The sequence below is a fragment of the Hypanus sabinus genome, chromosome 7 (genome assembly GCF_030144855.1).
Source record: "Hypanus sabinus isolate sHypSab1 chromosome 7, sHypSab1.hap1, whole genome shotgun sequence".
Classification (NCBI taxonomy): Eukaryota; Metazoa; Chordata; class Chondrichthyes; order Myliobatiformes; family Dasyatidae; genus Hypanus; species Hypanus sabinus.
In genome coordinates, this window is record NC_082712.1 from 77,466,798 (window position 1) to 77,476,185 (window position 9,388).

A 9,388-nucleotide genomic window follows, 5' to 3' on the forward strand; every position below is an offset into this window, starting at 1 on the left:
AGAAGGTGTAATGTTTGCTTCCAGAATTTGCTGGTATTTAATTGAATTCATTCTTCCCTCTACCAGTGAAATGTTTCCTGTGCCACTGGCTGCAACACAAGCCCAAAGCATGATTGATCCACCCCCCTGCTTAACAGTTGGAGAGGTGTTCTTTTCATGAAATCCTGCACCCGTTTTTCTCCAAACATAACTTTGCTCATTCAAAAAGTTCTATTTTAACTTCATCAGTCCACGCGACTTGTTTCCAAAATGCATCAGACTTGTTTAGATGTTCTTTTGCAAACTTCTGACACTGAATTTTGTGGTGAGGATGCAGGAAAGGTTTTCTTCTCATGACTCATTCATGAAGGTCGTATTTGTGCAGGTGTCACTGCACAGTAGAACAGTGCACCACCACTCCAGAGTCTGCTAAATCTTCCTGAAGGTTTTTTTGCAGTCAAACAGGGGTTTTGATTTGCCTTTCTAGCAATCCTATGAGCAGTTCTCTCAGAAAGTTTTCTTGGTCTTCCAGACCTCAACTTGACCTCCACCATTCCCATTAACTGCCATTTCTTAATTACATTACAAACTGAGGAAACGACTACCTGAAAACACTTTGCTATCTTCTTATAACCTTCTCCTGCTTGTGGGCATCATTTATTTAAATTTTCAGAGTGCTGGGCAGCTGCTTAGAGGAGCCCATGGTTGCTCTTTGTTGGGACAAGGCTTGAGGAGTCAGGATATTTATAGAGCTTTGAAATTTGCATCACCTGGCCTTTCCTAATGATGACTGTGAACAAGCCATAGCCCTAACAAGCTAATTAAGACCCGAGACCTTGGTAAAGGTTATCTGAGAGCTCAGATCTCTTGGGGTGCCCAAACTTTTGCATGGTGCTCCTTTTTTTTTAACTCTAAAATTGTACAAAACAAAAATAATACACTAAACTTGCTTAAAATGTTGAAAAGAATGGTTCATCTTCAACTTTATGACTTTTGCAGATCAGTTCATCTTCTACTCACGTAACTATTCACAGTAACAGAAATTTTGACTGGGCTGCCCACACTTTTGCATGCCACTGTACCTCTCCCATTCATGTACCTACCAAAAATTCTCTTAAATGTTTATCATGACCCCCACATCCATCACTTCCGCTGATAGCTTGTTTCTTACTCTTACCACCCTCTGACTGAAACAGTCCCTGATCATATTCCCTTCAGACATTTTACCTTTCTTTCTTAATCAATGACCTAAACTCACCAGTAGAAGTCTGCTTGCATTTACCCTATTTATACCCTTCATAATTCTGTATACTTCTATCAAGTCTTCCCTACTCAATATTCTACATTCTGAGGAATAAAATCCTGACGTATTCAACCTTTCCCTGTAACTCAGATCCTCACGTCCTCAATTGTTGTAAATTTTCTCTGCACTCTTTCAATCTTATTTACATTTTACTGTACTTAAGGTGACCGAAACTATCACAATACTCACATTAGCCCTCACAAATGTCATACAATTTTAACAACATCCTAACATCTGTACTGGATACATTGATTTATGAAGGCCAATGTGCCAGAAACTTTATGACCTCTCTACCTGTGATACAACTTTCATGGATTTATGGATCTGTATTCTCTGTTCTACAGCACTCCTCACTTCCTTACCACTGACCATGTAAAACTTACCCTGGCTGGTCCTCCCGAAGTGCAACACCTCACACCTGAGTGCATTAAATTTCATCTGCCATTTTTCCAGCTAGTCCACATCCCACTGCAGCCTTTTTTGCTGTCTGCTACACCTCTAATCTTTGTGTCATCCATTATTTGCTGATCTAGTTAACTCCATTATCAACCAGTTCATCGATATACCGTAGATGACAAACAACAGGCCCAGCACCAATACCTGCAGCACTCCACTGGTCACGGGCCTCCAGTCAGCAGCAACCATTTGCTACCAAGCTCTGATAGTCTTTTTCACTCTCAATACATCCCCAATCTTGGTGTCATTTGCAAGTTTGCTGATCCAGTTTACCACATTATCATCCACATCACTGGTGTAGATGACAAACAACAGGCCATCAGTCAGAGAGATAACCATCTACCAGCACCTTCTGGCTTCTGTGAAGCCAATGTCAATTGCAATTTACTACCTCATCTTGAATGCCACGTGACTGAACCTTCTTGATAAACTCTGTGGGACCTTATCAAAAGTCTTGCTAGCATCCATGTGGACAACGTTCACTGTTTTGCCTCCATTAACTTTCCTGTTAACTTCCTTGAAAATGTTGGTAAGACAAGACTTATCAAGCACAGAGTCACATTGTCTATCCTTAACCAGTCCCTATCTATCCCAATACTTACATATTTGCTCTATTAGAATATCTTCCAATAACTTCCCCACTAGTGATGTCAAGTTCAGCGGTCTATAAATTCCTGGCTTATTCTTAAAGAATGGAACAACTTCAGCTCTCCTCCTAAACCTCATCCGTGTCTAAGGACATAGAACAAAAAATTATAGCATCTTACAGATCCTTTGGCCCACAATGTTGTGCTGACCATACCACTACTCTAGAAACTGCCTAGAATTTCTCTACTGCAGAGTCTTCTTTTTCTAAGCTCCATGTACATATCTAAGAGTCTCTTAAAATACCTTATTGTATCCAGCTTTGCCACCGCTCCTGGCAGTGCATTCCACACATCCATCAAATTCTGTGTGGAAAGCTTAACTCTGATATCCCCCCATCCCCCCCCCCCCCCCCCCCGTACGTACTTCCAAGCACCTTAAAACTATTCTCCCTCAAGCTAGCCATTTCAGCCCTGGGGAAAAAGCTTCCAAAATGCTCTCACACTGAGAGATCTGACACCTGACCAGGTTCATTTCCCAATACCGGATCAGGTACAGCCTCTCCACTAGTTGGCTTATCGACATATTGTTTCAGGAAGCCTTCCTGAACACACCCAACAAACTCCACCCCATCAAAACCCCTTGCTCTAAGGAGATGCCAGTCAATATTAGGAAAGTTAAAATCACCCATCACAACAATGCTATTACATTGTTCCAGAATCTGCCTCCCTATCTGTTCCTTGATGTCTCTGTTATTATTTTGGGGTCAATAAAAAAAAGCAGCCTTATTGCTCCCTTCCTGTTTCTGACTTCCACCCTCATTGATTCAGTAGACACATGACTTCCTCCTTTTCTGCAGCCCTGATGCCATCCCTGATTAGCACTGGCACACCCACACCTCTTTTGCCTCCCTCCCTATCCTTTTGAAACATCTAAAATCCGGCACACGCAGCTGCCATTCCTGCCCCCAAGACATCCAAATCTCTAATGACCACAACATCATAGTTCCACGTATTGATCCATGCTCTTAAGTTCATCTGCCTTGTTTATGACGGTCCTTGCATTAAAATAGACACATCTCAAACCATCTGCCCGAGAGCACTTTTGCTCTAACATCTGCCTATCCTTCCTCAAAAACTCGCTACAAGCTGTCTCTATTTGTGCACCAACTGCCCTATCATCTGCCTCTTCACTTCTGTTCCCATCCCTCGGTAAACCTAGTTTAAACCCACTCAATAGCATTAGTCAAACCTCCCTCCCAGGATATTGGTTCCCCTCCAGTTCAAGTGCAACCTGTCACATTTGTACAGATCATCCCTTCCCCAGAAAAGGTTCCAATGATCCAAGAACTTGAAACCCTGCACCCCGCCGCCCCCCATATACACACACACACACACACACACTGTCTCTCTCTCCCCCCTCCCTCCCTCCCTCTCCCTCCCCCTCCCTCCTTGGCCACTCATTCATCTGTGTGACCTTCCTGTTTTGGCGTTCACTATGTCGTGGCACCAGGAGTAATCTGGAGATTACCACCTTGGAGGATCTGCTCCTCAGCCTCTTTCCTAACTTCCTAAACTTACAGTACAGGACCTCTACCCCATTCCTGCCTATATAATTGGCACCAATATGTACCATGACCTCTGACTGCTCACCCTCCCATTCAAAAATATTCTCAACCACTCAGAGACATCCAGGACCCTAGCACTCGGGAGGCAATACACTATCCTTGTGTCTCTTGCTGCAGCTCAATTTCCTATGTATCTCCCTAATTATCAAATCCCTTATGACTACTGCTGCGCCTGACTCCACCCTACCTTTCTGAGGATTAGAGCCAACCATAGTGCTATTGGTCTGGCTGCTGCTGCCTTGCTCGGACATGTCATCCCCTTCAGCAGTATCCAAAGGGGTATACCTGTTGCTGAGGAAATGGCCACAGGGGGACCTCTTTTTCCCTTTATCCCTTTTGGTGTTTAGCCATCTACTCCCTGAATTCTGCACTCTGGCTATAACAACTTGCTCAAAAGTCTTATCTATCAATTGCTCTCACTCCCAGATGTCCCTTAGTTCATCCAGCTCCATAATGTAGTCTTTCAGGAGATGGAGTTGTCTGCATTTCCCACAGGTGTAGCAATCAGCGAGATCCATCAGGTTCCATGAATTCCCGCATCCTGCTTGCACTGTACCATGGGCAACCAAGGCCGAATCAGCAATAACAAAAGGAAAAATCTACCCTTCTTACCTGTTTCTTTGGCCTCAGCCTCTTTTCATCAAAGCCTCTAAGTCCCTGCTCTGATTCTAGCCCCCAGTCTGAGGATGGCCGCTCTGCTAGACCCTATCTCTCTTTTATGGTTTTAAATCTAAGAAAAACCACCACACAAGGGGAAAAATTCATCATGTTTGGTGGTGCTCTGCCTGCTTCCCACAGGGTCCGAGGGATTGCCGCAAGACAGCAAACACCCCCTTCTCTGTCATCATTCCATGACCTCGTTGCTGCATTGCCTCACATCTATAGACACTGTGTCTCCCTCCTGAATAAATGCAGATGCAAAAAAAAATCCATTTAAGGTCTCCCCCCATCACTCTGATCTTTTGGAGGACCAATTTCGTTCCTTGCTGTCCTTTTGCTCTTAATATATCTATAGAAGCTGTTAGGATTCTCCTTCACGTTGTCTGCTGGAGCAAACTCGTCTACTTTTAGCCCTCCTGATTTACTTATTAAGTATGCTCTTGTATTTCTTATACTACTCAATTACCTCATTTGTTCCTACCCACTTATACCTGCTATGTGACTCCATTTTCTTAACTAAGTCCTTGATATCTCTCAAAAGCCAAGCTTCCATAAGCTTGTTATTCTTGCCTTCTATCTTAACAGGAACTAATAAATGCTGTACTCTTAAAAGTTCACTTTTGGGTTCCTTCTACTTACCAGGTATATCTTTGCCAGAAAATAGCCTATCTCAATCCACACTTGCCAGATCCTTTCTGATTCCATCAAAATTGGCCTCTCTCCAATTTTGAATCACAGCTGGAGGGCCAAAACCTACCCTTTTCCATAATTACCTTGAAGTTAATGGCATTATGATCACCAGTTGGAAGTGTTCCCCTGCAGAAACATCTGTCACATGCCCTGTTTCATTCACTAGTAGGAGATCTAATATCACACTCTCTTTGTCAGAGACCTAGTATTGCACTATATCAGAACCTTTTCTACCTTAAATGTTGTGAAAGTCTTTGCCTCTAAAGCAGTGTTTTCAAGATTTCAGCCACTGTCATTAGAGAGTGGATGTTGAGAGGATGGTCCCTATACCAAAAGTGCTCCTCATTGAATCACACAGTGTGTAGAAGGCTGCAATGTAAGTGTTGTTAACTATTGAGCATTGAAACGTCACCATAGACATGGTGGGCCAATGTGCCTGTTCCTGTGAAGCTGCAATTAGTCTGATGAAGAAAGTGAACTCAATGGGGTAAAAAGGGATTAAGCTGTAAGGGAATGATAGAACAGTCCAGATCCATTCCCAAAGTGGAGAAGGGTTAGGAGCCACTAGAGAGTGATGCAGAACAGGAAAGTTGTTGGTCTTGAGGACTAAAGTTGGCTGTTGTGGAAGGAAATAAAGAAAGGATAGGAAAACAAAATAGGAATCGCAAAGAATTCATGCAGCACATGATGGGCAAAGGGGTAATGAGAGAAGGCGGGGCCAATCAGGGGATCCTATTCCTTGAGGCTGTGGAAAAGGTGAGGACTTTAGTTCAGAAAGTGGAGCTGAGCTGGTAGTTAACGGGGTGAACAAAGGAAAAGAAATTCTGTGATGGCCACCTGCTATTAAAGTGGTCCAGGCGGGATGATATCAGGAATGAAAGTCGCCCTATGAGAAGCATTTTCTGCCTTTGGGCCTGTACTTAATAGAGTTCAGAAGGATGAAACCAGAAGACCCTAAGACATAGGAGCAGAATTAGGCTACATGGCCCATAGCACTTGCTCTGCCATTCCATCAGGGCCAATTAATTCTCCATCTCAAACTCATTCTCCTACCTTCTCCCCATCAACTCAAATGCTCTTATTAATCAAGAACCTGCCAACCTCTGCTTTAAATGTACCCAATGACTTGACCTCAATAGTCAACTATGGCAATGGATTCGGCAGATACATTACCCTCTGGCTGAAGAAATTCCTCCTTATCTCTTTTCTAAAGGGCTGATCCTCTATTCCGAGTCCGTGCCTTCTTGTCCTAGACTCCCATATTATAGGAAACGTTTTCTCTGCTTCTACTGTCTCTAGGCCTTTCAATATTTGATAGGTTTCGACGAGATCCCCCTTTATTCTTCTGAACCCCAGCTACTGCAGGCCCAGAGCCATTAAATGCTCGTCATGCTGTATGTTAACCCTTTCATTCTCAGAATCATGCACCTCTCATGGATCTTCTCCAAAGTCCGCTCATCTCTAATGTGCTGGCATATTAAATATGGGGGGGGGGGGGGGGGGAGGGGAGATCTCATTGAAACCTACCAGTGCCACACTGCCCTCAGCTCACTCTCACATTGTTGAGAGACCATTTCACATATTCATAGAGAATTTAAACAGTCCCTTCAGCCCAACTCATCCATGTCAACCCAGATTCCCATCTAAGCTAGCCTCATTTGCCTGCATGTTGCTATATCCCAGTAAACCTTTCCTAATCATGTACCTCTCCAATAACATATAAGAAATGCTGGAAGAACATAGCAGACCATTCATCATCTACAAAGGAATAAATAGTTGATACTTCATGCCAAGACCCTTCACTGAAGGGACCCCAGTGGAAATGGTGATGCTGTCAGTTCATTGAGGGAGTAGGGAGCAAGAGGGAAGGTGGTGATTGTGTTAATTCCACTTTGTCTGTCGTTGGAAGGTACATAAAGTGATTACGGAAACAGAGGATACTGGAAAACAAAAATAAATTTATGCTGGAAATCTGAATAGAAGCGAAGACGCTAAGCAACACAGCTAGTCAGGCGGGGACTGTGGAGAGAGAAACGGTTAATATTACACTCTGACAACTTTTATGCAAAAAAAAGAGGAAAGTCACAGTTAATGATAGAATTCTTAGCAGCACTGATATACAGAGGGATCTTGAAGTTCAAGTCCATAACTTACAGAAAGAGGTCACACAAGTGGAAAAGAAGGCCATAAGACATAGAAGCAGAATTAGACCATTTGGCCCATCGAGTCTGCTCTGCCATTTTATCATGGCAGGTCCATTTCCCTCTTAGCCCCAGTCTTCTGTCTTCTCCCCGTAAACCTCCATGCCCTGACTAATCAAGAATCTATCAACCTGTATACCCAATGATTTGGCCTCCATAGCTGCCTGTGGCAATGAATTCGACAGATTCACCACTCTCTAGCTAAAGAATTTCCTCCTCTGTTCTAAATGACATCTCTAGAGACATATAGTATGCTTGCCTTAATGGGTTTAACATTCAGGAAGTTGTGTTGTTTCAGTCCTATGAAAATTTGATTATGCCACACTAGGAGAATTATGTGCAGTTCTGGTTGCCCTATTACAGGATGGTTGTGGAAGCTTTGGAGAAGGTGCAGAAGAAGTTCACCAGGATGTTGCCTGGATTAGACAGCATGTGCAATGAGGAAAGTCCGGATGAATTAAGGTTGTTTTCACTGGAGCTCCAGAGGCTGGGGGATGACTAGAGAGAGATTTATAAAAGTATGACAGAAATGGACAGCATAAATAGAATCTTTATCCCAGTGTAGAGTAGAAATATTGTCTGCTATTTAACATATCTTTAAGAGGAGATTAATGAAATATGCAGGGTAAGTTTTATATACAGAGTGGCCGGTTCCTGGGATGCCCTGCCAGGGAAATAGGTTGAATTAGATACTTATTTATTTAGAGAATCAGCACAGTTACAGGCTCTTCTGGGCCTAATGAGTCTATGCCACCCAATTCCACCATGTGACTAATTAACCTACTAATCCATACATCTTTGGAATGTGGGAGGAATCCCATGTGGTCACAGGGAGAATGTACAAACTACTTACTGATGGAGGTGGGAATTGAACCCAGGTCACTGATGCTGTACTGCGATGCACTAACCACTACACTATTGTGCTGCCCTACAATAGTGATGCTTAATCAGTATTTAGATAGGTACACAAATGGGTGGGGAAGGGAGGGGTATAGGACGTGTGCAGGCAGAAGGGATTAGTTTAATTTGGCATTGTGTATAATGACAAACTTGGTTGGTTATCAGAAATGGTTAAATTCAACAATAAAACCTGAAAACCCTGTAAGTACTCATACAGTCTGACCTGTGGAGAACTGGCAATGTCAAGCACCTTTGCTCCATCTGTAACCAGCAGGATTTCCCAGTGGCCAACCATTTTATTCCAATCTCCATTCCCATTCCAACATGTCAGTCCATGGTCTCCTCATCTGCCAGGTTGGAGAAGCAAAATCTCATAGTCCATTTAGGTAGTCTCTAACCAGATGGCATAAACATCAATTGCTCTTACTTCCAGTAATTTCTCCTCTCTTCCCATTCTCTTTTTTTTTAATTTCCCAACTGGCTCCCTTCTTACCCTTTCTCTTCTCCTCACCTGGCATCATCTCCCCTTGTACCACTTCTCCTTCCCTTTCTCCTATGGTCCACTCTCCTTTCTGATCAGATTCCTTCCTCAGTCTTTTACCTTTTCCTCATATCACCTCCCAGCTTCTCACTTCTTCCCCTCCCTCCCCACACATCCACCTTCCCTTTCATCTGTCTTCAGCTGTCACCTTCTAACTTATACTCCTTTCCCTCCCCCCCCCCACCTTCTTATTCAGGCTTCTTCCCCTGACCTTTCCAGTCCTGATAAAGGGTCTCAGCCCAAAATGTCAACTTTGTTCCCCTCCATAGATGCTGCCTGACCTGCTAAGTTCCTCCAGCATTTCCTATGTGTTGCTCAAGATGTTTAACATCTGCACAATCTCTTGAGGTTATAACCCAGCATCTTCTTGATGTTGAATTTCAGCTACTGCCAAGCCCGGTGTTCAGTCCTGAGGGAAGTCAGGTACCCAAGGAGAACCCGAGGTG